This window comes from Canis lupus, chromosome 23 (genome assembly GCF_003254725.2).
Source record: "Canis lupus dingo isolate Sandy chromosome 23, ASM325472v2, whole genome shotgun sequence".
NCBI lineage: Eukaryota > Metazoa > Chordata > Mammalia > Carnivora > Canidae > Canis > Canis lupus.
Genome location: NC_064265.1, coordinates 13502030 through 13529707, shown reverse-complemented (window position 1 = coordinate 13529707; position 27678 = coordinate 13502030). Strand labels below are relative to the sequence as shown.

The 27678-nt window shown below is 40.9% G+C and overlaps 1 long non-coding RNA gene across 1 annotated transcript; it reads left to right on the top strand.

Annotated features, from left to right (window-relative positions):
- The first annotated feature begins 24261 nt into the window (after positions 1 to 24261).
- LOC112668668 (uncharacterized) lies at positions 24262 to 25426 on the top strand. Its single transcript, XR_004808431.2, has 2 exons — positions 24262 to 24604; positions 25226 to 25426. It is a non-coding gene; the product is annotated as an uncharacterized LOC112668668 (long non-coding RNA).
- Positions 25427 to 27678: the final 2252 nt, after the last annotated feature.

Below are 27678 nucleotides of genomic sequence, written 5' to 3'. Positions count from 1 at the left end.
TAACTCTCTACAGCTCCTGGAAAGCAGAAATCTTTCCCCTGACATCCCTCCAAGGGGGTAGAGGTGATCTTTGAATGGAAAAGGAAAGAAGGTCGGTAACTTCAATTAAGCAGTGCTTTTCATGAAGAGAGAGGAAGCATTCAGAGGTTTCTGGCAATTCCTTTGTTTTATGGAGGTAGTTAAGAAAAAAGAGAAATCTTTCTACTTCTTGTGACAGGTCTTGCAAATTGTCTTATTTTAAGGAAACCTGGTATTTCTCCTGCTATCCAGTTACAGTAAATAATGCCTAGAAAATGGTACAGCCATTATGAACCAGAATTCTCTTATTTTAGCCTGTAGTGAAGTCTGCCTTCAAGAACACCTACATCATTGCATGTCTGATGCTACTTGGCTTGGTAGCAAAATTAGGAAAATACTGGTATATCATACAACCGCACTACAAGAATTATTTAGTAAATGGGTAGCTGGTGTGGAAGAAAATGGATAGTACAAATAAGCTGCCTAATCCCCAAGGTTGTGTTAAAAATCACTCCAATTTCTGTGGATGATTTAAAATAGAAGCTTTGTTATTGTTTGTTTGTTTTTTCCAGAATTCAATATACTTGTTAACTGATCACTTCTGCTTCTACAATGGTTTTTGTTAATATTAGAAGAAAGCCAAAGGGATTCATAGCTTATTTTTAAAAAATAAATAAAAATGAGAGGCACCTGGCTGGCTCAGTCCATAGAGCTGTAGACTCTTGATCTCAGGTTCGTGAGTTCAAGATCCACACTGGACTTAGAGCCTATCTAAAAAATAACGATAATAATAATGAAAGAGAATGAAAATGAAATCTGAGTGTGATCTCTGTTTATGTTATCTGGTGTTTTTATTTGGGTATTGATTTTCCTCATTACATATGAGAACTTATCACTCCCCCATGAAGAAAGATTTATTCTGCAACATAACTGACTTTCCAGTAAAGTGAAGAATTTTCAAAGTGTTGCCATTCTGATTATATAAAAAATACATTGCCTTTTAGAACAGGTGCTTTGGAAAAATTAAACTTGTGTCAAAATGGATATTTTAATTTGTAAAGGGAAGTTAACACAGATGGCTGTAATGAGGGCTCTAAACTATCTGTTAATTTATTATTAAAGCTTTATATCCCTATGTACACACCTTCAAAATTTTCAATCCTCCAAGCACAGTTCCGAGCAGATGTGCTCAAAGGTGTCAGTAACACCTATGTGAGGCATTGAACCACATGGCAAGGTCAATAGAAAGTTGATGAAAATGCAGATTACGAAGGAAAAGGTTTTGGAAACTTCAACATCTATGATACATAGTTCATGAAGTGAGGGCACATGCATGAGCATTATACACCCACACATATACATGTGCACACACACATGGGAGTGCAGAAGAATATCTCAGAAGTCAGAGCACTGTGAGCTCATGCTTTTCCTCACTTATTGGATAGGACCAAGTGAAGCCTTTAGAGATAGTTATGTTACTAAATATGGAAGTTACTATTTTTTATTGACTACAGTTGACACACAACGTTACATCACATTCAGGTGTACAATATAAAAATTCAACAAGTTTATACGTTATGCTATGCTTATCCCAAGTGTGACTACCATCTGTCACCAAACATTAAAAGTCATTATTTATTTAGTTTTGGGACTATGTGCCAGGTGTCATTGCCAGTCCTCTACAATCACACTTTATTCTTCCAAGAACTACATTTGGTAAATCATAATATCTTCATTTTACAGATTAAAAAAAAAAAAACAGAATAGCGGTTCATCACCAAACTATCATGTCACTCCAAAAAAAAGCAACAAGGTCATTTATTTCCAAGTCATACTTGCTTCATTAGAGTAAGCTTTCCATCATCAGCAGGGATCAGATTTGGCTTTATGTTAGATCTTTTATCTTATTCAGAAGAATGCATAATTGAAATACAGAAAAACAGCATGTTTTTAAATTTAATCTATTCTTTCTTTCATAATAGCATATTTTAAAAGCTAAGGATAAATATTTCCTAATATTTTCATAATAGTTGATTTGAATAGGATACACAGATGGGACAAGTGTTAAAGAAATACAAATGATTCTGCACAATTCAGCACATCACTCTAGAAGTTTTGTCAACTGGAAAATTCAGTTAAGCAGATGTTATTCTAGCACCTGCTATGTGCCAGATATAGGAAATGCAATAGCAAGATGGTGGGCACTGCCGCAGTCCTCACAGAACTTCCAATGCTGTCAGGGAGATGGGTGATTGAACAAGTAACTCCAATGTGGTGCTGTAAGTGCTACAGAAGGGGTGAATCAGGAGATCATGGTGCATATACAAAGGTAAGGAGGGATTCTGAAACAGGTGACATCGATGCTGCCTCAGCCTCCTGCATGGAGGAAGTAGAAGATAAAGCTCACGTTAGATCCTGGAGTTGAGAACATGACATGTTCAAGAAAGTCATTCTTAAAACAAGTACTATGCTGTGTTGGGAGTATGAAGGTGGGAATGGTGGGAGGAAGACAAGATAAGACATTAGAGCAAGGGATGGGCAAGGAAGGCAACAAATAAGCCTAGAAATGCAATTAGGAGTCAAACTAAGCTTCATGTGACATTTTAAGAAGGTTGGGCTTTAGCCAAGGGCTGATGGAGCACCTTCAAGCAAGTTCCCTTAGTGTCTATCATTTTTAACTCCACTTCTGTTTCCAGGATCCAGCATTAACTCCAGCCCAATCTCTTATAGCAAAAACTATCCAGAACTCTTAGTCTCACGTGTGAAAATTCCTAACGTTTTTCTCCTGCAACGGAACTTAATTAATCTAGAAAAGAAAACTCCCGATGTCTAGAAACTTCCCATTCATTTAATATGCTCAGCCCTCCTGACTTGTTCATTGCTACAGTATTTCCCGCCTCCTAATTCAAGAAATAGAGTCTTTCTGATTCATGCAGAGTTAGAAGGAAAGATAGTAATTGCTCAACACCTGGAGCATGAACCCACATAACTAATCTGCCTCCTACAATGTGTTTCTCTCCTAAACCACCCCCATTACCTTTAGCTTCCTTTCCCTTGAAGCAGCAGCTTTTATGTAACTTGAAGCTATTAAATGGAATTATTCCTTAGCAGGTATCGCTAGTACTGGGCTAAATTCAACACTATTCTGTCTTTAACAGTTTAAAATTACAAATATATTTTGCCAGAATCCAACCTTCAAAGCATACTTAAATTGGTCATTTTTTTAAAAAAAAAACTTAGTACAAAGTGTGTTCTCCACAAGTTTTTCACCTACCGGACAAAGAGAAAATTCCTAATGAGAATTGGAAAAATGCCTCTCGTGGGAGAAAATCCAAAACAAACAAACAAACACACACACACATACATGTCTGTGCTTGAAGACTGAATGGTAATCAAGAAAGAGTTGTTTAAAAGGGGGTAGTGGAATGTCTGAACAAATAATGTATCTTGAATATTTCAAATATCGCCCAGGAGGGAAGTTCCACTAGCATATGCCGTAATTTGCCACAGGCAGGCGAGAGGCTCTAATTCAGAACATAAACTGGGCTTCCCACCTATAAAAAATTCGACAAGCAACAGCACGCCCTGGCTTGAGTAACCATATATGACTTGTGGCTGAAAACGTTCTGCAGCAAAACAGATGGCTCCCTTTTGGGGTTTTAGACAGGCAGGCGCCAGGCAATGGTACCCTGATAACAGGGGAACTCCTCCCGAGGAAGAGAAAGTCCGAGGTGCAGAGGTTCACCAGCCCAGGGAGATTGCATATCTTTTGTGAAGTACACCATTTTCTGGGTGTGCCCTGCAGACATTTCTGTGAAACACTGCATGAAGCAATTGCTCTGTTATGAAAGCATATCAAGGAATTTGTAAAACCAGAACTATTGGTACAAGTGGAATTCTTTTTCATGCACCGAGAGATGTAGATCTCATTTGTTTGTCTCTTTGCATTCAGAACCTGAATCTTGTTACTGTACATCTAGATTCGAACTTGAGGATTACCTATATCCCTCTGGCATATTCCAGCCCAGATTCTTTATGTTCCAGGACAGATCCTCAGCCATACTAAAGAGAAAATCCACCCTGCTAGCTGTTAACTGACAATGAGCCTCTGCATGGTCCTGTGTGCAGCCTTACCACTCACCTGGACAGGCACTGCAGCTCCAAACCCCAACATATCCAAAACTGAGCTCATGCTCTCCCTCCCACACCCAATTCTCCTTTCACTTTCCCAAAACGGCATCTGATAACCATCTGCCCTCCACTGTCTAATCCAGGAACCCCAGAGTCATCTTTGCCTCCTGTCCGTTACATCTCAGGCCAATGACAAGCAACAAGCCCTGTCATTTTGATAATCTAAGTCTCTATCCAACCTGTCTTGATCACGCTCCACTGCCACCTTCCAGGTCCAGCTCACTGCCATGTCAACCCTGACCTATGCAACCTGCATCAGAGCATTCTTACCCAGCACCATTCAGGGGGAGTTTCTCTTGCTCCAAACCCTTCCAGTGGCTCTTTATGGCTTTTAGAGTGAAGTCCAAAGTCCTTACCATGGCTTAGGGGTTCCTAAGTTCTGGTCCTTGACTTTACATGAACCCTCACTACCTCCTCCCCATACCCTACTTCCCATTCTCTGTGCTAACCAGGCTAAATATTATGACTTTCTCCAAGGCACTGTGCTCTCTCTTGCCACCTGGCCTTTGCATATGCTATTCCCTTTGCTCCAAATGAGCACCCCCCCGCCCAACCCCACCTTGTCCTTGGGCCTCAGCCCAGCATTCTCTATCGAGGGGAGAAATCTTCCCTTTTCTCTCCAGACTTTATGTAGGTGCTCTCCCAGTACGTTCTCATAAATCTTTTGCAAGTCATAGTACTTGTCACACCATGTCAGTGTCTGGGTGTCCTCACTACTGCATCCCTAGATTTAGGCACAGAACCTGGAACATATTAGGCACTTAAATACCTGTTGAATAAATGTATGAATGTATACTTTTTGAATGACCGAATGGTATACTAAATTAATAAAGTACACTCCTGATTATTTTAGCAATCGATAGCACATCCTTTTGCTTTCCCACCACTACTCTTCCCCACTCCCATCCTTGTCTCTTTCTGACTTAAGCACTGATCTGTTCTCTGGTTCCTAACCTGGTCAGTCCCTCTTTAGACCTCTGGATTTGTGTAGATGTATGATATTGCTGCTGTCTGACCCTTGGCTTTCCCACGGCATCTGATTTGGCCTGCCTTCATTCTCCCCCATTCTACTTTGGGTAAGACCAGCCTCACAAAATATAATTTTTGTTCCCAGTTGTCATTGCCTGGGACAGTCACTACCACTACTCCACCCACGCATGAAGCGAGGAGTCAGGCATTTTAATACACATTCGTTATTTCTGGACTCGTCAAGACTCCAGCAAAATTACACTATTTTTGTCTCCTTAATCATGGCTATCATGTTGGAGCAGGACACACATAACTTGGTGGACAGATGTGCGCTTTGCTGGGCTAAAGAATGATGGTCAAAGCAGAGATACTCAGTCACCTTTTCCTTATAGGTGCCTCCAAGAGTCACTGCCATCGCACCATGGGCCCATTCTTTGTCTTCCTATTGCAGAGTTTCATACATGCATCACAGAGCCATAATCCGTGGATACCCAGCACTCCCAGTCTTGGAGAATTTTTTCTTGTAAACTAACTATTGTGGGACAGCATAAAGGAAGGTCATGCTCTTCCTGCAGAGAGGACTCTGTCAGCTTCTTGGCCACTCTGCAGGGCATGCTCAACTGCCCCATGCACTATCCTGTTTGCTGCCAGGAGTCAAAAGCCAAAGTTATTTGGACAATGTGGCTGAACACCATTGGCCTAGGATGTTCTCTCATGATGCTTAAATTCTGAGTTCTAACTCTAGTTCCCTGAGGCCCTTCTCATCCTACCTCTGTAAACACCATCCTCTGCCCCTTCCCTATATATTTATTTCCCACTTACTTTGGTCTTAATTTCCGCCACTCTGATCTTGGTACTGACATCATTGTCTTGAACCTGTCTCTGTCCCTACAGATTTGGTGGCTACACACAGACTTCAGGGTGTATAACATTTGTATTCTCTCTTTGACTCTGACTGGTTCGTCTTCCACATTAAGACTCTAGAACCCTGGCATGTACCCAACCCAAGGCCCTTTAGAAGGGGAAGACAGGAAGTGATAGACTCAAATAACTAGCATTTCTAAGTAGGCAGCTTGCTTCCTATAGACGGCTCTATATAGGAACCACTTTATCTTAGACTTTGTAGAGTGGGACCTAAGACTAGTGCTACATCATAACTGACTAATAGAATAAATCGGGTGGATTTTGAAGAATATTCTGTCTCTTGTTTATGCCACCTCCGGATACCCTGCCATCTTTCTTTAAAGCATTTTTAATCTGAAAAAGTACAAAATTCTTAAAACATACAAAATGGGACTGAAAATACTATATTGGACATCACAGAAGTGTGGGCCAGCCTTGAAGGAGTAAGCTGAAATCTTGGTCTCAAAAGCTATAAAAAGCCATCCTTTTTCCAATCCTTTCACCTGCCCGCCTGATTGCTTTTAAATGAAGATGCAAGATCTCAAGGAGAAGAGGGTGCAGAAAATAGAATGCCATTTTTTTTCTCCACTATCTCCCAGATAATGATGTGGGAGCATCCACAGGTATAGATAACCAGTGTAAATTAAAAGCTTAACTGGGAGCCTATAAAAGGCCATCTCCACTCCTTCTTGTCTACTCCCATTCATACACAATGCACAATACAACTTGAGAGAAGGCCAAAGAAATTATCTCTAGAAAACTCAATTGCTATAACCAATTATTCAGTGAGATGTCCTTTGTTAAGCCTCAAGCCTTTGATTAGCGAGTTTAATTTAAAGAGATTTCTCCTTCTACTTAACATTGAGCTGTATCAAGTGCTATTTTAACTTATCCTGGTGATATGAGCATTCATGGGCTGAAGGGGGTCTTGGATGTGTAACGGAATTGCCATTAAATCATATCTGCTTCAAAAAAGAGAATGGAAGGCAACCAGAATGGCTTGTCTAAGGCACCCCTGGAAGCACCCCCTTCCACCACAATCACCTTCATATCAGTGACACTGTCCCCTTTGGCTAGGATGGAGCAGTAATACATCAGAAAGTACATATTTCCCTCTTTCTATGCCTTCAGAAAATCATCAGCTGCAAAAAATTTAGGTCTGCGGTTGACATGGAACAAATGACCTTGAAAATCCAAGACAGACTTAGACATTTTAAAAATGATCTTAGGGGCAGTACTTCCACCCTAATTCTGTCTGTGGTACGATTAGCTTCAGTGGAAATCTAAACCACAAAACTCCTAACACAAAGCCAAATGTTCTGAAGGATTTAGTCAGTGAATTTAGAACTTGATTTTAAAAAATACAAAAATTCATACAAATCAGTTCACAACATCAGCCCCTTATTTGGCTTAGGAATAATTAAAGGAAAAAATGAAAGAGAAAATACCTCAATTATCGTATCACTTGATGTGGCCGTTCTGTCCATATTTTTGCATATATTCATGCCCAGAGCCCTGCTGAGGAGACAGGAAACCATGAGGTCCTTCCCACATCTTATTGATGGACACTTGATTAAAAAGTAAACAGTCTCTTTCATGGAAAGTTCAACTCAGAGACCAATATCCAGTTGTCGTGCAAGACTCAGAAGTTTACATTAACAAAGGTGTGACTTCATTTTGGAATGGTTGCAGTAATGTGGGGTGTGTGTATGTGCATGCTCTCACTAGTGACAGAGAAATAGGGAGAGGAAGAGAGAGAGGGAAGGAGGGAAACAGAGAGGAATATCTCAAAGTTTTCTTGTTATAACAGCCGTACCTCCTGCAAAATATTTCTGGAGTCCCCTGAAATAAACCCCTTTTCACCTGAACTTTCTTAAGATTTCTGTTGCTTGCCACCAAGAGATCCTTGTCAATGTCATGTATCTTCCATGTGTCTTTTACTGTGAATTGCATTTTCCTGGGTTATTCCATACCTTTGGACATTTATTATGTATTTTAAAAAACCCAACTCTTACAAATGACCCAAGCTCCAAATGGTTTTGTGACTATGGAATTTTATCATAAAAATTACAAGGCTAGAAATCACACCCCAGTTTTCAAGAGTTAGTAACAAAACAGAGCTGAGGCCAAATCTCTCTGTAGTAAAAGAAGAATTCCATGAACCCACTGGGAGAATGAAATTGATGTCAAAGGCCCCTCATGACTAGTCTTTAATACTTACCCTTCACCTTTCTCGATCTTCTGGAGTCTCTGATGATTTTGTTTGACTTTGGCAAGCACTTGGGGCCCTAAGTAGGTTTTACTGGGTTTTACTAGGTGTCAGAGATAGGAAATGGCAATCAGCTGGAATCCTTGATGCCAAAACAAGAAAATGGTGAAGAATACACTTCCTGTATCCTCTTTCCTCGGAAATGAAAACAGTACACAATCAAGTACATCAATTGTACAGACAAGGGACACACAAGAACAATGAATAGAATAGGCAAATGTAGCAGAGATTATTCTTATGTTTGGTTCTTTATGTTTGGGTCATAAAACCAATCCTATTGTTAAGAACGCTTATTAGAACTTAGAAATTGGTAAAAGATTTATTATATAGAGTTCTTTGAAATGATATTTGCTGCAATCAGATATTTTCTTGTGTGATATTTAACTGCTGTAGTATGGAGAGCCTTTTTCAAGTATTTATCATACACATACACTCTAACCAAAGCTGGCCATGTCCCCTGCTGATGTATCCAACTTGTACTTATTTTGCCATAAGAAATGAGCAGTTAGAGATCCCTCGGTGGATCAGTAGTTTGGAGCCTGTCTTCCGCCCAGGGCATGATCCTAGAGACCCGGGATAGAATCCCACATCAGGCTCCCTGCATGGAGCCTGCTTCTCCCTCTGCCTGTGTCTCTGCCTCTCTCTCTCTCTCTCTCTCTCTCTCTCTCTCTCTCTCTCTCTCTCTCTCTCCCCTTGTGTCTCTTATGAATAAATAAGTAAAATCTTAAAAAAAAAAAGAAGTGAGCAGTTAAAATTCTAATAGGATGTTAAATAAGACTTTTCCTAGCTTGTCAAGACAAAATGCAGGATGTCCAGTTAAGCCAAATTTCAGATAAATAACAAAAGTTGCACAGGATATATTTATACTGAAAAAATTACTTGTTAAATAATGGCAACCTTAACCTCTCCTCTTGTCTCAAAGATTCAAGTGGAGTTCAAAAGCTGAAACCATTGGATTACAAACACTCCAAAACCCTAAAAAGAGCTGCTAAGCATACCCTGGCCTTTGGCTTGATTCTGCCTCAGCCTTTGTTTTATCAAAGGTCATTATAACCATTAATAATATTTATAATAATATTGTCTATATTAGTTATAATATTTACAATACTATCATTTAAAATTATTATTTTATAATAAAGTGGAATTGGGGTTCTGCATTCTTTAAAGGTTTATTTATTTATTTGAGAGATGGGGGAGAGAGAGAGCATGCATGAGTGGGAGAGGGGCAGAGGGAGAAGGACGGAGAATCCTGAACAGACTCAGCACTGAGCACAGTGCCTGATGTGAAGCTCGATCTTACAACCCTGAGATCATGACCTGAGCTGAAAATGAGTCAGATGCTCAACAAACTGAGCCACCCAGGCACCCCTAAGGTTCTTTAATTCTTCATCCATCCTATATATACTCCCACCCAACTAATCTAAGATTGCATATTCACCTCTGTCCCCACCTATGACCTGCAGGTGCCTTCATGGTAGGGCCATGTCCCAATCATTTCTGTTTCCTCAGAACCCTCTAAAGAACACATAGAAGGTGTTCAGTAAATGTTCACTGAGGTAAAATGTTTGTCCATGGCCTTCTATTCATTCCAGACTTCCCTTCCTGGAATTTCTGGGGTTTCATAATCAAGCCTCAGCTGGATAACCTTATTCTTCATTTCTTCTTAAGAGCTTCCATGTTTTTTATGCTTTGGTTCTCGCTGTCTCCCAAATGTACTCTACTCATCCTGCCTCTCCACTTGTGCTAACAAGTGCCTATACTGCAGTGCCTCCCCTCTGCTCCCTGAAATTTTACACAAACTTCCCTAAAGATCTGATTTGAAGACTCCATTCTTCAAGAAGATGTCTTTGATTATTTCATCTAGGGCCATCTCCGTTTCAGGTAACTTCCATTTTGGAAGGTAGAGCATGACACAAAGTTTCACCTGAAATGTTTGCTAATCCTTTGGTCCATCAGTTTGGTTGTTCGGTTCCGAGGTCCTTGAAGTCAAGGATTGGTCTTAAATGGCTCTTGCCTGCCCCGCCCCCCAACCCTCAGCACAATGCTTGCCCAGTGGACATCCCACACAGAAAGGTATAGGATAAGATTTCCATGTCTTCTAAGACCTTCTATCAGATCACTACAGCATAATTCATGGCTTAAAACTCTCAAAAACAGCTAAGGACTATGGGGCTTCGATCTTGGCCATTACACAAATTTTCATCACCTCAATAAATTTTTAGAAGTCACATCTCATTTTTATGAGCATTTCTCTGACAACTAGATGTAGGGCATATTCGTGTTTATCAGACATTTACACTTCTTCTTTCACTGATCAGTTCAGACATAGTATATTTAGCTGCATATTTTGGTTTGGGTTCAGTTTGAAGTCCAAGTTTGAGATACAGTTTTGGAAGTGAATAGCCTACAGGTGGTCATTTGAAGCAAAGGTCTAGGATATATGGTAGGTATGACATCCCAACTGGTCTTGTCAAAAAAATATGGATTCCTACAGTTAATTTTTCAGAATTATCCATTTAGCAATTGTAAAGTGAACCAGAAATGAGCCATTTAAAACCTAATCTTAAGCCCTTTGCTCACATTTGATGTTACAGGATTTTGTTGGGATAAACTAAATCATGTTTCCAAGAACCAAACATATTGGTAAGTGGGAAATTTCCAGAAGGCAGTATCAATAAAGCTGTGTCTGCCACTCCAATTTGACACTGTGAGATAGAGACATATCTGGCAAGGGATAGTGGCTGCACTGGGTTCTGGGTAGAGCTGATAATGGTCCAAAATAATGAAATTGTAGCATCTGTTCTGACTGGGTATAAATTGTTTAGAGCAATTTCTCTTGCTTCTAAGCCAAAGTCAGCATTACCCACTGTAGATTAGAAAGCCAGAAATGTTGACATAGAGTTCACCATTAAGCAAAACAAGGCATGTTGTTGTAAGTCAAACAGCCATCATATTAGCTGTGTAAGGAAATAATTTTAGAGATACCACAGGGTCAGGATATGCCATTAGCCACTTCACTGTGACAAAATATATGAAGGGCATGAGTATAGCTAGTGTGCTTGACTGATACAGCCAGAGGTAGGGGTCCTAACGCCGTAACCAAATGCTGCTGAATACACAGACCTCTGCGAGGGGAATGACAATGCTTTTTCTGTCTCTGATTTGAGGATCATGAAAGCTATGTTTGCTCCTCCACCTATCAAGACAGAAGGTCAGAAGATGATGATAAAGCTCCACCATTGTCAGATCTCATTCCAGTTCTGACATCATGGAGTCAGGATAAGCAGAGAGACAGTGAGACTATCCAGTGATGCTTTCCTCACTCCTAAACAGTGATGATCAAATAATAATAATTGCTATAATAATGATGACAACCACAATAGTTAACAAGGAGCAAGCCACTTCTCCATGCCAGGAACTTTGCCTTAATACTTAATATAACCCCATAAGGTAGGGTGGAGCATTTAGGAAGTTCCTCAGCTTGGCATAATCTTCCAGATCTTTTTTATCTCTAGAACTTCCTCAGGATGCAGTTAGAAGCAGCATCCTTGCTATTTTACGGAAGTGGCACTCAACTCTAGCCTCATATGCAAGAAAGAATGTGGATCCAATCTTTGGTTTTATTTTTTTCTTCATTATTTCTCCTTCCCTAACTTTGGTCAGATATCTGTGTAGTAGATTAATGCTATGAGTGAACTCCATTGAATGTTGAGTACTTCCAAACTCAAGACTCTTACAAGACTTAAGGAGGAAATGCTGGCAGATAAACCTACTTGTTCCTTTGGATGCCTAGTAAGGAAATCTGGCCCACTACCTAGGAACCACTCTAAGATCTTGGAAGGATACAAAGACTCCTTGTTTGTATGGTTGTGCTATTCTCAAGTAGAGCTATTTTTATAATCAACTTCTGTTCCGAGTGACAAATGGGAAAAGAGATCCTTGAACTTTCACGCCAAACAATTGTCAAGTTTTGTTTTACCATAGTGACTCAGAAAATTATTTTGTCCTGACCTCAGAAGTCTTCATTCAAGTTTTGGAAAGTAAATAAGCTAAAATGAAGCTTTTCTCTTCTCTACTGAAGAGATACTCAATATTCTCCTCTAGGACATGATCAACTCATGCTGTAATTGCTCTCTTCTTCCTTGGCTCCTCATCGACTTTTAGTTTGGGGTCTTTGAACCATTAGGTTAGGAATTCAGCAGTTAATTCATTGACAAATTGCATTCCCTTCTTTTCTCTTCATGATCTGGCTTCATAGTTTAGGCATGTAATACATTAAAGTAGTAGTGATCATAAAATAATAGCGGTGAGAAAAGCTTACAATCAAGTAAAGCTAATTATTGGACAGGCTTCATAGAAAAGGGACATCAGAAAAAGAGCTAGCCCCCTCAGAAAGCTTTAGCAGACCCTATGTACCAAATACTGTGATACCCAGTTCCTAGAATGGAGGAAAAGGAAGTCAGTTGGAGACAACATCACATGGAGAGACCTTGGGCCCTGGAAGCAGGTGGAGCTGCCATTGGCCTATGCTGGGGAATCAGTGAGAACTGGCTTTACACCAGCTACTGACTGGAATCCTCTCTGGATTTCTTAGCTATGCACTTGATTTCTTTTGACTTCATATTTTGACATAATTGTGGATTCACACATAAGAAATAATAAAGAGATATCTGTATACACTTAACCCAGTTTCCCCTGTGGTAACAGTCTGCTTAACTACAATACAATCTCACAACCAGGAAACTGACATTGATTCAATCTACCAACTTCCTGCAGATTTCACCAGTTTTACACCCCACACAGCGTGCATGTACGTGTGGGTGTATTTCATTCTGTGCAATCTTTCACATATGTAGATTCGTATGGCCAAAAGCACAGTCAAGATACAGAAGTTCCATTACAGGGACCCCCTACACCACCCTTCTACAGCCATAGCCAAGTCCCTCCCTCCCAACCTCTGGCAACTTATTTCCATCTCAATGATGTTTCTTTCATTCCAAGAATGTTGTGTAAGTGGAATCATATGGCACAATCTTTTGAGACTAGCATTTTTCACTCAGCATAATTCACTTGCAAGCCATATAAGTTTTTGTGAGTATCAGTAGCCCATTCTTTATAATTGCTGGGTAGTATTCCACGGTCTGGATGAACTACCATTTATTTGTCTAATTGTTCACTCACTGAAGCATGTTTGGGTTGTTTGCAATTCAACGCTATAGCAAATAAAACTATGATGAACATTCACATTTAGGTTTTTATGTGAGTGTAATTTTCAGTGCTCTGGGAAATGGTGCACCTCTGGGCTGTATAGTAGGTATATGCATAGTTTTATAAGAAATGACCTAGTCCTGTTCTAGAACGGCAGTCCCATCTTGCATTTCCACAACAAAGCACAAGTGATCCAGTTTTCTACACTCTTGCTAGCATTTGGTGCCATTGCTCTTGTTTTTATTTTACTCAACCTGATAGGTGTGTAGTTATACTGCATTGTGGATTTAATTTGCATTTTCCTAATAGTTAATAATATTTAATATACTATCATATGCTCATTTGCCATCTGTATAGTCACTTCAATGAAATGTCTGTTCGTGTTTGTTGTTCATTTTCTAATTCGATTGTTTGTTTAATTTTTGCTGTTAACTATTAAGAGTTCTTGTATATATCCTAGCTGCAAGTCCTTTGTCAGATATGTGGCTCACAAATATTGCCTCCCAGTCTGTGGTTTGCGTGTTTATCCTTTTTTTTTTTACATTTGTTTTTATTTAAGTTTGATTTGCCAACATATAGTATAACACCCAGTGCTCAACCCATCAAGAGCCCTCCTCAGTTCCCATCACCCAGTCACACCATCCCCCACCCACTTCCCCTTCCACAACCCTTTGTTTGTTTCCCAGAGTTAGGAGTCTCTCATGGTTTGTCTCCCTCCCTAATTTTTCCCACTCAGTTCCCCTCCTTTCCTTTATAATCACTTTCACTATTTCTTAAATTCCACATATGAACCATGTGAAACCATGTGATGATTGTCCTTCTCCAACTGACTTACTTCACTCAGCATAATACCCTCCAGTTCCATCCACATCGAAGCAAATGGTGGGTATTCATCCTTTCTGATGCCTGAGTAATATTCCATTGTGTGTGTATATATATATATATATATATATATATATATATATCACATCTTCTTTATCCATTCATGTGTCGAAGGACATTGAGGCACCTTCCACAGTTTGGCTATTGTGGACATTGCTGCTATAAATATTGGAGTGCAGGTGTCCTGGCATTTCACTACATCTGTATCTTTGAGGTAAATACCCAATAGTGCAAATACAGGATTGTAGGACAGGTCTATTTTTAACTTCTTGAGGAAACTCCACACTGTTTTCCAGAGTGGCTGCACCAGTTCACATTCCCACCAACAGTGCAAGAGGGTTCCCCCTTCTCCACGTCCTCTCCAACATTTGTTGTTTCCTGTCTTGTTAATTTTTACCATTCTCACTGGTGTGAGGTGGTATCTCATTGTGGTTTTGGTCTATATTTCCCTGATGGCCAGTGATGCGGAGCATTTTCTCATGGGCTTGTTGGCCATGTCTATGTCTTCCTCTGTGAGATTTCTCTTCATGTCTTTTGCCCATTTCATGATTGGATTGTTTGTTTCTTTGCTGTTGAGTTTAATAAGTTCTTTGTAGATCTTGGATACTAGCCCTTTATCTGATATGTCATTTGCAAATATCTCCTCCCATTCTGTAAGTTGTCTTCTAGTTTTGTTGACTGTTTCTTTTGCTGTACAGAAGCTTTTTATCTTAAGTCCCAATAGTTCATTTTTGCTTTTGTTTCCCTTGCCTTCATAGATGTATCTTGCAAGAAGCTATTGTGTCCAAGTTCAAAAAGGGTGTTGCCTGTGTTCTCCTCTAGGATTTTGATGGATTCTTGTCTCACATTTAGATCTTTCAACCATTTTGAGTTTATATTTGTGTATGGTGTAAGAGAATGGTCTAGCTTCATTCCTTTGCACATGACTGTCCAGTTTTCCCAACACCATATATTGAATAGACTTTCCTTTGTCCAGTGGATAGTATTTCCTGCTTTGCCAAATATTAGTTGACCATAGAGTTGAGGGCCCATTTCTGCGTTCTCTATTCTATTCCATTGATCTATGTGTCTGCTTTTGTGCCAGTACCACACTGTCTTGATAATGACAGCTTTGTAATACAGCTTGGAATCCGGCATTGTGATGTCCCCAGCGTTGTTTTGTTTTGTTTTGTTTTGTTTTTTTCAATATTCCTCTGGCTATTTGGGGTCTTCTCTGATGAATACAAATCTTAAGATTATTTGTTCCAACTCTGTGAAGAAAGTCCATGGTATTTTGATAGGGATTGCATTGAACGTGTAAATTGCCCTGGGTAGCATAGACATTTTCACAATATTTGTTCTTCCAATCCATGAATATGGAATGTTTTCCCACCTCTTTGTGTCTTCCTCAATTTCTTTCAGAAGTGTTCTGTAGTTTTAGGGTATAGATCCTTTACCTCTTTGGTTAGGTTTATTCCTAGGTGTCTTATGGTTTTGGGTACAATTGTAAATGAGATTGATTCCTTAATTTCTCTACTTCAGTCTCATTATTAGTGTATAGAAATGCCACTGATTTCTGTGTATTGATTTTGTATCCTGCCACATTGCTGAGTTGCTGTATGCGTTCTAGCAATCTTGGGGTGGAGGCTTTTGGGTTTTCTATATGCAGTATCATGTCATCTGTAAAGAGGCAGAGTTTGACTTCTTTGCCAATTTGAATGCCTTTAATGTCTTTTTGTTGTCTGATTGCTGAGGCTAGGACTTCTAGTATATGTTGAATAGCAGTTATGGGAGTGGACATCCCTGTCGTGTCCCTGATTTTAGGGGAAAGACTCTCAGTTTTTCCCCCATTGAGAATGATATTCACTGCAGGCTTTTCATAAATGGCTTTTAAGATATTGAGGAATGTTCCCTCTATCCCTACACTCTGAAGAGTTTTGATCAGGAATGGATGCTGTATTTTGACAAATGCTTTCTCTGCATCTATTGAGAGGATCATATGGTTCTTGTTTTTTCTCTTGTTGATGTGATCTATCACATTGATTGTTTTAAAGTATTGAACCACCCTTGCATCCTGGGGATAAATCCCACTTGGTCATGGTGAATAATCCTCTTCATGTACTGTTGGATCCTATTGGCTAGTATCTCGGTGAGAATTATTGCATCCATGTGCGTCACAGATATTAGTCTATACTTCTTCTTTTTGGTGGGGTCTTTGTCTGGTTTTGGAATCCAGGTAATGCTGGCCCTCATAAAATGAGTTTGGAAGTATTCCCTCCCATTCTATCCTTCGAAACAGCATTAGTAGAATAGGTATTATTTCTTCTTTAAACGTTTGATAGAATTCCCCTGGGAAGCCATCTGGCCCTGGACTTTTGTGTCTTGGGAGGTTTTTGATGACTGCTTCAATTTCCTCCCTGGTTATTGGCTTATACAGGTTTTCTATTTCTTCCTGTTGCAGTTTTGGTAATTTGTCTTTTCCAGAAATGCATCCATTTCTTCTAGATTGCCAAATTTTTTGGCATATAGTTGCTCATGATACGTTTTAAAAATCATCTGTATTTCCTTGGTATTGGTTATGATCTTTCCTCTTTCATTTATGATTGTGTTAATTTGAGTCCTTTTTCTTTTTAATAAGACTGGCTAGGGGTTTATCTATCTTATTAATTCTTTCAAAGAACTATGTGTGCTTATCCTCTTAATGTAGTTTAACAGAACAAAGGTTTTTAATTCTGACAATGTCAAATTTATCAATTTTTCTTTTTTTTTTTCAATTTTTCTTTTTATGGATTGGGCTCCATATGCTGAAAGAGTCTTCACTAGCCCTACATCCTGAAAATTTTCTCCTACATTTTTATAGAAGTTTTATAGTTTTATATTTAAGTCTATGATTCACTTCAAATGAATTTTAATACAAGACGTGAGGTTTAGGTTAGGGTTCTTTCTTTTTCCCCTGTAGATATCCAATTGCTCCAACACCATTTATTGAAGAGGCTGTCTTCTCCCTATTATATTGCTTTTGCAAGTTTGTCAAATATCAGTCAGGCATATTTGCGTGGGCCTATACCTAGGTATTCTGTTCCATAGATCTATGTGTCTATCCCTTTACTGAGACCACACTGTCTTGATTACTATAGCAATATAATTAGCCTTAACATAAGATAAAATGAATCCCACTTTATTCTGGTTGTTTTTCAAAATATTTTAGCTATTCTAAAGTCCTGAACACTTCCATGTAAATTTTTTTAATAAGCTTGTCTGTGTCTATTAAAAACCATGCTGGGATTTTTATAAGATTTGTATTAAACATATAGATCAGCTTGGGGAGAACTGACATCTTTGCTATGTTGAGTCTTGCAATGCATGAACACCACCTTGCTTTTAATTATTCACTGCAGGTTTCTTTGCCTCAACTCCTAGTTAAAGTGTCCCCAGGGCCCCCATTTGCTGCAACTACACATGAGCTTACTATAGATTTTTGGACTCAGAGCTACCCTCACTGGCACTCTTCTCTGGTGCAAGACTCTGTGATTACAGTTTTGGCTACTACCTGTAGCGTTAGGGAAAAAGCCAGAACTTGGGTTTGAATCCTACAGCAATCAGGTGTTAGCTGAGTCCCCTCAAGCCTCAATTTCCTCTTCTGTGGGAAAGCAGTACCTTCCTTGGAGCAACCTAATAGCTAGGGCTAAATAAGGGCTGCTAGTACTACCCTAACACAGGATCCTACCCCTTCCCCAAGCTGATATACAGTTAGATTTTAGCATCTAAAATGCCAACCTGCAATCATCCTTATTAGTAATATCTCACCTACTTTAATCCATCATTTCTACTTTTGGTAATCACTCCAGACCCTGATGCCATCCACATGTTTATCTCAGTCATTGAATAATAATAGCAAACAAGGCAAAAAGACATAGGCAGGGTTTGACATACTACTAGAGAAGTCTGTTCTCATTTAGGTTCCTTGGTTGCAGTTAACAGAAACACATCCTGGGGAAATAGGCAAAGGTGATGAATTAAAAGGAAGACTGCAGAACTGAGCAATGCCAAAATCAGGAACAGTTCAGTCTTGCTGGGGAGACTGATTCTGGAATGAATAAGCTCTAATCATCATCTCTTTGTCTATTTTACTCTATTCAAAATTTGAAGAGCTGGGGGAAAAGGTCCTCTTGGCTGAGTTCAGGTACGGTGACTGGCTCCTGGCTGTAATAGGCAGTAGGGGGAAGGATCTGGCTGACAAGATCTTCAGCATCCATCACAAAGGAATTCCACCTGCATTTCCCATCCACTCAAACTGCCCACTGTGGAAGAGAGGCATTGCCCCCCAAGTAGAATCACAGTACTGTCAGGAAGGAATATGAGTACTTGGATATGACAAAGTCCCAAAAGTTTACCGTGTTTTCATTTGAGAGTGATTCACTAGTTAGCGCTCTCTGGCAGTGGCCACTCAGCCAGAAAGAAATCAACCCAGTTGTCTAGACACATAGATCCACTTACTTCACCAAAGATGTTAACAAACTGATGGAACAGTCTTGATGAAAGAAGGCAGGTGTGTGAAGCTCATGGCATTCTGTGAATCTACTGGAACCTACCGGATTGCAACTTTCACACGGCTGCACTGGTTATGCTGTGACCTCAAGTCCCCAGCTTAACCCAGTACTCAAGTTTTGACAAAAGGGGGCAACAGTTCTAACCTCACACTTTGGTGGGGGTTTTTTGAGTACATTATTTGTTATCAACATGCTAGTTACAACCCAACCTTCTCCTTACAGGCACAAAGGCTAAGTGGCAGTCCCTTGGTTCTGTTTAGGTTTTTTGTTGTTTGTTTTTATAGGATTGGAGGTATAGACTAGGGAGAAGAAATCTGGAAGGGAAGTTGAGTAGCTCTGCCACAGAGAAGAAAGAGAAATAAAGGACTCTTGCCATCTGGAGCAATCTGGCAGGGGGCTAGGGAGGGAGAACAGGCCAGGAGAGGGCAAAGACCTTTTGCTGTACAATGAGACTGCTCACAAGGACCCCGCAGGAAATCTTCCCCAAAGAGGCAGTTTCATACTAGGGTAGACATGGTACAGGACAAGAGCAGATTCAAGGAACTGAATCCAAATGGGAGAGAAAGCCAAAAGGACACATGTGTCTATCCCACCTGCATCCCACCCTAGGAAATAGCAGAAATCTAGGCTTTAAAGCTCCAGGGACCATGGAATTTGGGGGATAAAGGCAATTTATATGGCTCTCAAGGGCCAACTAAGCCTCCAGCTGACTTTTTTGCATTATACATATTTACATTCACATCTGAGAAAGAATAGGATATTGAAATTGACAGTCCTGGGGTGATTTTTCTCATGCAGAAAAAGGCAAAACAAAAGAAGGTTCTTTGTTCTGTTATTCTAACTTTGATCTTTTATTCATTCTTTAAGGGCATAAATGACTGTTTATATACGTTTCCACGAGTTAAATCACTCTTGAGGATTTTTTGTTTTCCTTGTTGTTGTTCCTTGCTGTGGATCTGAATGCAGAAGAAGCCTTTCCTTTTGAACCACAAGTATCAACAGCAAGCACCCTACAAGTGTCATGTGCTAGATCCCTTTGTGTGTAAGGTCTTTTGTCATACGTTTCACAGGGCACACAATTAATTACAAATGTAAATGGTGTGTGTCTGCTGTGTAGGAAAACCTGAGGTGACCTGGGCTGCTACTCGCCATTCCCCAGAATGGGCCCAACCACTTCCTCTGCAGAACATTTAGGCCCAGGAGGGGCCCCATGCTTGTCCAGTGGCCCCAGCCACAGGTACAAACCTAAGGCCACAGCAGCCAGACCCTAGCCTCTAGGGTGGCCTCGGGTGAAAAGACCAGCTAGGACGGTGGGATTCTCTTTCTTGGACTTTTGAAACAGGAAATGGTTAGAGAATGCTGAAAAATGTATACCAAGGAAGGTGACGAGATCGCTTCAGAGGCCATGAGGAGTCATGAGCCAGAATTAGGAGGAAGCAAATCAACAGCAAAAGGAGAATGAAGCATATACAAGACAACTGATTGCTTCATAGGACCTCCCCCCGCCCCCCCCATCCTTGCCCCAGGTATGATCAAATGCAGCTGCTCCCTTTGCTTACCTTCTTCCCCTCCTCTTTTCCTCCCATGGCCTCCCTTCTTAGCCTAAACTGGCTGAGGCAGAATGGTTAGAGTTTTGCCATCAGAGCTGATGGAAACACATCTTTCCAATTTTCTTGTTTTTCCCAATCCAGATTGAGATTTACAAAAGATACATTAACCATCCTGTCACTTGTAGGCATAATGACCAAGGCCATCCTGTGTCACCTCAAATTAGCCAGACAGAAATGATATCTGAGAACTCAAGCTTTCCCACTATGGTGTTCTTCTCTCTTATGGAATCCAGTTGTAGTACTAGGGAAAAAAAAAAAAGACAGAGAGAGAGATTGGCTTTTGCAAACCTCCCAGGATGCTGACTTTATCACTAGCTAAATAAGAAACAAGGTCTACACAGTGTGTGAGAAGTGGCAATGTTATCTCTGCCAACCATTCAGATTGTCGATTCGGTTGGTGGGTTTGTGAGGAAGGGAGAGTGAAATGTATTTGGAAGTAATATCTCTACAGGCCACAGTACATAGGGATGCCACGGGGAAATACAGCCAAATGTATTTTTCGGGATGTGGCAGGTGGATGTGGCTCAGCCAGAGGAATTTAGAGCTGCAACCGGCATTCCTAATACCATAAAACTGCACAGGAGCTACTTTTAGGCTTTGAGGATCAAACAGCTAGATTCAAAACATAGATAATAGAATAACAACCGCTGCTTAACAGGGAGCAGGAGATAAAAATAATTTGCTACACTTCGCTGGGTTCCACCACAACCCCTAACACAGCAAGCCTGTGAAATTAATTTATTAGAGTATGTGCAGTTGCCACAGATGAGAGAAAATGCCATCAGTGATGGGGAAAACGGTAGACAGGAGACCTCAGCCAGCAGTTAAATGAGGGTAGGATTTCAGAAGCCAAAGAAGGTACAGCAGGAAGTGCACTCAGAAGGGAAAAAATTCCTAGTGAAAACAGGTCTCCTTATCCCAAGTCGGTAAAAAGAAATCTACATAAAGGACTCCCTCTTTAATTTGTAAAAATTATTTTAAAAGAGGTTATCACTTCAATTAAGCAATTGAATGAATTTCCTGAAGCTGACCTGTTCTCTAGCTTTGCAATCAGCCACGAAAAACACAGACTAAAAGGCACACATGGCGTACTCCCTGCCTGGTCCTGTCTCTTAAACAAAGATCTCCCTCCAGTGACCCTTAAAGAGAGTTCAAGGGCTATAGAATTACTAGAATGAAATTTCAAAGCTAATAGAATGTAGGCGGCTAACGATATCTCCGACTCTCCTTCCCTGTCAACCCAGAAGTACTGGGTGTGGGGTGTACATCTATTGAGGTGCTCTTCGGCTTCTCCTGTGGCACTTGAATGAAGAAATCAGAAGGAATTGGACTTCTCCCTTTACATTCTGGCACCACCTCCCCTTCTGCCCATTTCGCTTCTCACCTACAACTCACAAAGGAGCACAACAGCCAGGGACAGAACAAGAGTGAAGAAGGGAGGTGATTAAAAGGCTCGATTGTAGCAGCCATTAGAAGCTTTTGATCCAAAGTCATGAGTGAGTGAATACTGCCTGGCCCCAGCCAAAAAGTAATTAATAATAATCATTTAAGATACTCCTTCCTTTTCTCCTGAAGTCCTCCTTCCCAATCTGGCAAATTGTAATGTGCCAAAGGAATATTTTTGCCGACGTTTCCAAATCTGTTATTCAGAGTGGGATTTTATGTGAGATAGCCCCAGGGAACTTTCTGAAAGACAAAGGCCCACCTCAAAATTCGATGCATAAATTGCTTTAAGGTTTTAAGATTTGGCAAAGTAGATTGTGCCTTCACTACACCCCAAGCCAGAAATGGAAGAAGAAAAGAATTCGGTTTTTCAGGCACTGGAAAAGGATTCACTTAGTATTTCAATATTTTTGCAAGCATGCAGCAAAGAGAGGAAGTGTCCCCAACACAAAGCCACTCAGACCCCTGAGCTTCTGGCTGGCAGGTTGCCTAGCTGAGAAAATAGGATGCTATTGAATTTGCAGGCATCTCAGCCAGTGACAGGGCAGAGAATGTTGCAAAAGGATAATGGGAGGAAGAGGGACTGGGAAAGCAAGGATAGAGAGACAGGTAAACTCTGGAAGTGGAAGAGTATTCTTCAAGCATAGAAAATCAACTTCAGGACGCCTGGGTGGCTCAGCGGTTGAGCGACTGCCTTCAGCTCAGGGCATGATCCAGGTTTGGGGATCGAGTCCCACATCAGGCTCCCTGCGAGGAGCCTGCTTCTCCCTCTATGTCTCTGCCTCTCTGTGTCTCTCATGAATAAATAAATAAAATCTTAAAAAAAAGAAAAAAAAAAAAGAAAAGCAACCTAAAAATATTACTGGGGAATTTCCGAAAAAAAAAAAAAATAGCAGAGGAAGGGGTGAGAAGGTATACATTTATCATAACAAATACACTCTGTGGCCAAGATCCCCTGACCAGTAGGACCAGAGATAATTAAACAGAAGAATCTAATCAAGCAGAAGGAATTATAATCTCCAAGTAGTCAGCCACTCCAGTGGGTATTCACACTGTAGTTCCTGGACCAGACTTCTAATAGCAGCAAAACTGTAAACAGGTGCACACGCACATGCACATACTCACAGGTACATCCAAAGGTACCTCAGGTACCTCCAGAGGGACTGGGGACCCAGTCCCACATCAGGCTCCCTGCGAGGAGCCTGCTTCTCCCTCTGTCTATGTCTCTGAGAACATCTCAGGACCTGAGCGCAGGAGGCAACGAGAAACTTTTTAATTGCTTTGCATTTGTTTTTCATCTTCTTCCCTGTTTCTTCTGATGGCGATTTTGACTGTATATTGAAATCATGATCCAGTACTGCAGCACTGTAATTACACAAATATGGCATTATAAATGAAGGTTAGTGCCAGAAATAGCAAAGCAAGAGGGGTGCAATTTGTCTTTGTGAATGCAAGTGTGTGTGCACATGTTTACAAATACCTCCCATTTACATGGAAATCGTTTGCTGGGCCAAGCAAAAGGAATGTGGGAAACAGAACAAGGGCCTCAGACTCCTTTTCAGCTGAAGAAGATGAAGGCAAGAAAAGGCAGGTGCTTCCGGTCATGGTAAATGGAAATAGTGAATTAAGCGCTGGCTTAGGGCAGCCTGGGTGGCTCAGCGGTTTAGCGCCGCCTTCGGCCCAGAGCATAATTCTGGAGTCCCAGGATCGAGTCCCACGTCGGGCTCCCTGCATGGAGCCTGCTTATTCTCTGCCTGTGTCTCTGCCTCTCTCTATGTCTCTCATGAATAAATAAAATCTTAAAAAAAGAGCTGGCTTAAGCTGAGCTCAAATCCCTGACATGGCCTACAGCTGGATGGGCACTCAGGGCTCTGCTTGTAAACAAGGCATCAGTTTGGGGTAGTACAGCTTGAACTTGCACCTCTGGTACCTCAGGGAGCATCTCTTAAACACTATGCAGAATGAAAGGATTACCTCCCTCCCATACCCTCACCCCTTCTTGCCTCCAGGGCACCCTTGCCCCAGAATCTTCAACCAGTAGCAGTGGGAATTGGAAGAGAAATAACCCAGCTTCTTTTACTCTCTGGACGGGGAGGAACATTTTAAAGTGTACCCTGTAAATGTCACACATGGTATGTCATAGTTCTATAATATGTCAACAAATTCTTTGAAATTTATCCCTTCAAAAGGGGGAACCTAATTCCCCTCCCCTTGGACACAGGCTACACCAAGTGTCTCACTTCTGATGACCAGCATGTGATGGGGAGGGTTGCTTTGTGACTTCTAAGCCTAGGTCATAGACATGCTGTTCCCCGTCCGAATCACTGCTTCTGGGGAAAGTCAACAGTTTGCCATGAGAACATGTGAGCAGCCTGTAGAAACAATCACCCAGTGAGAACCTGAGACCTCCTGCCAATGACCATCACCAACTTGCCAGCCACGTGGTCAGGCCACCTTGGAAATGGATCCTCAGCCTCACTCAAGTGCTCAGACGAATGCAGTGCCAATCAAAATCTTGACTATCCTCTTATAGGAGATCCTGAGAGAGAACCACCCATATAAGCCCCTAATCTAGAGGAAATGTAAGTAGAAGAAATATTCGTTGTTTTAAGCCATTTTATTTTGGAGTAACGAGTTACACAGTAGTAAATGAATACAGAGTCGTCGTGGCATTAACTCCTGCTTGCCCACAGCTGTAACATGCTTTCCACCAGCAACTCCACTCTGCTACCTTAGATCACCTCCAAAGCAGACTACTGGCGCTCCAAATGTCTCAGCATTTGCTTTTGGGGTCTAAGACATCCCATATACAGTAAATATGATTATTATCCTCATACTAGGGAAGAGAAAAAAAAACATGTAGGTGGGAGTTACACAGCACACAGTAGCAGAATGAGGCTTTTGGAAGCCTAATGCACTGCCTCTAGCTTCATCACAGCTGCATCCCTCCCTACCCTGATCCTTTGTGAATTTAAGCCATCTCTCTCTTCTCTCGCCAAGAAAAATAAATTCATTTGCTCAATCACCATGGACCTAGACACTCATCATAATCACAGAATTTAAAAACCCGTCTAAGCAAATTCAATAACAAAAGCAGGAACTTTGAATCACTTGAGTCTCAGTGTATTTGTTTTTCCTAATGATACCTGCACACAGCAGGGAGGAATAATTAGCAAATTAATGGGTTCTTCCTCTGTTGACAGTGCAAAGGCTGGATGTGCATGCCTCTGCCACGTTGTAAGTCTGGGCTACAGGTTCTGGACTGAAACTGCTGACCAATGTCACTTGGAATTTATTGAAGTTATAAACAAATGACTGTGCTGCATGGACAAGAAATGATGGAGACGGAGCCTGGATGTGCTGTGCTTTCTGTGCTGATCAAATAAAACGTGCAGCCAACTTCAGCTGTCAGATATTTAATCATAATCATTATTGTGCTAGTGCTAATTAGGCATAAATGGGACATAAATGACTCTTGATCGCACCATTTTATATATCAAACAACAATATTTGCATTCTTCTTCTCCCTTTGATAGTTTTCCAGTATACATCTGTACTCCGTGTCACCATGTTGGTTTCCTCGGAGTCAGAGATGCAGAGGAGAATACACGTGGGCTTTGGAATAGGACAAATCACTCAAGTTCTTGATCTTGAAGGATCTTGTAGGATCTTGATCAAGTTCCTTTACATCTCTTGGCCTCTGTAAAAATGGAAATGAGCCCCTGCAGCAGGATCACCATTGAACCAATTGAGAAACTGAGATGTAATCCACTAGCATGGTGTTAATATGCAGTGGTACTCAATAAAGGTGTCCTACTATCTCTTTTATCATACTGTCTCCTACATCAATATTACTTCTGCATACACGACTGTGGGAGGTTCTCACGCATCTCCCCCCAAATTACTACTTCCTGTCCTGCACCCCACTCCCAAGAGTAACTGTCTTCAGCCTCAGAGGCACAGGGTCCCATGCTACGATCCCAAACTTATTCACACTCTAACAAATAATTCCTACCACCTTCAGGAATCAAGATGAATGTTTTTGAGTTCACAAGTGGAAAGAAACATGGTTTACATTTGACTTAGGAGTAGACTGTCAACACTCCAGCACGCATGAGTTTCTAGTTATGAGCAAATGGTGATGGCACTTCCTCTTTGCATTTGATTTGGAATTGGCTGGTGAAAGACCAGAAGGCTCTAGCCATCTGAAAGAACTAATGGAAATAGAGTGCCGTAGCTTCCATTCCGTTCACCGGATGGAAGACTGGTAGTGTTTGGGAGTCATTTAGCAAACACTTACCAATAGAACATTGTTACAGACATACTTCACTTCCTCAAGGCTGTGTGCTCCTCTAGGCTTTAGCAGGCATTGTGAAGGCAAAGAGTTTGCCCCTCTGATGGAGAAGATAAGATTTGTGAAATCAATGCTCACTGATCAACACAACAGCTCCAAAGAGCACGAGCAACAGTAATAATCACCACTTATTAAGGGCCCAACATTTATTGGCATCCAAGTTAACAAATACCTTTAAGCCTTACCTCATCTGATCCTCTGGCAGCCTGTACTATTAACTCCATTTTACAGATAAGCACACTGAGACCCCGAGAGGTTAGAAGTCATGCCCAAGAGGCCCATGAAGAATAGGCAAAAGAATCAGATCAGGAATCTTGCTCTCACATTCCTGTCTTTTATCAGACTCTCTTTAAGAAGAAATAATTGTTTGTTTGAGGGATTGATGGAAGCTAATTAATAAATTCCCCAGTTAGCTCTTCTTGGCCTATCTTGGTGTCTAGACCCACAAAGTGACATACCCACATCCATACGTATAGTGTAGAAATAGTTTAAAAACAGTTATTTGATGATTTGTGAGAAGAATTTTTTTTGTCATGAATGGACTGTTTCCCAGTGTTCAAGGTAATTGCAAGTAGTTGTATTAGGACAACTGTCTAGTGGTCCAGGGATAAGAGGCTCATTTTTTAAAAGAATTTTAAAAATATATTTATTCATGAGAGACAGAGAGAGAGAGAGGCAGAGACATAGGCAGAGGGAGAAGCAACCTCCCTAAGGGGAGCCTGATACGGGACTCCAGGGAGCCTGAAGAGGTTTATTTTTTGCATGCAATTGTGGCAGCAAACTGTTTCAGCCGATGGTTCCTATAACTTCTGCATAAGGAAGCATTCAGATCCTACCCCAAAAAAGCAGACCTCCACTGGGTCACCTATGAAGTAAACATACAGTCCACTTTTTTTTTTTTTTTTCAAATTCCCCACCACAACATGGAGACTTTTTGGCTACAAATGTCAGTCTTATCTCTGAAGCTCTAGGCCTCATCAGAGAAGAACCATTTTCAAGTACAAGAAATGTAAGAATCACTTACAAAATAAGAAAGCGAGGCTTGGAGCAGAACAAATCCAAACTGAGCTGGGCACTATGCCAGGGGCAGAGTCCCTGGCCTGGAGGGGCCAACAGAGTGGTGCTGCTCAACCTGGGCTGGTTGTTAGTGTCCCTGGAGGCGTTTTAAAATTCCAGTCCCAAGGTCTCTATTTATTGAGAATTAATCATTCTTGATTAATTCAGAAACTCTGGGAGTAGGACCAGGCAGTAGTATTTTTTAAAGCTCCGCAAGTGATTCCATTGTACAGCTACAGTTGAGCA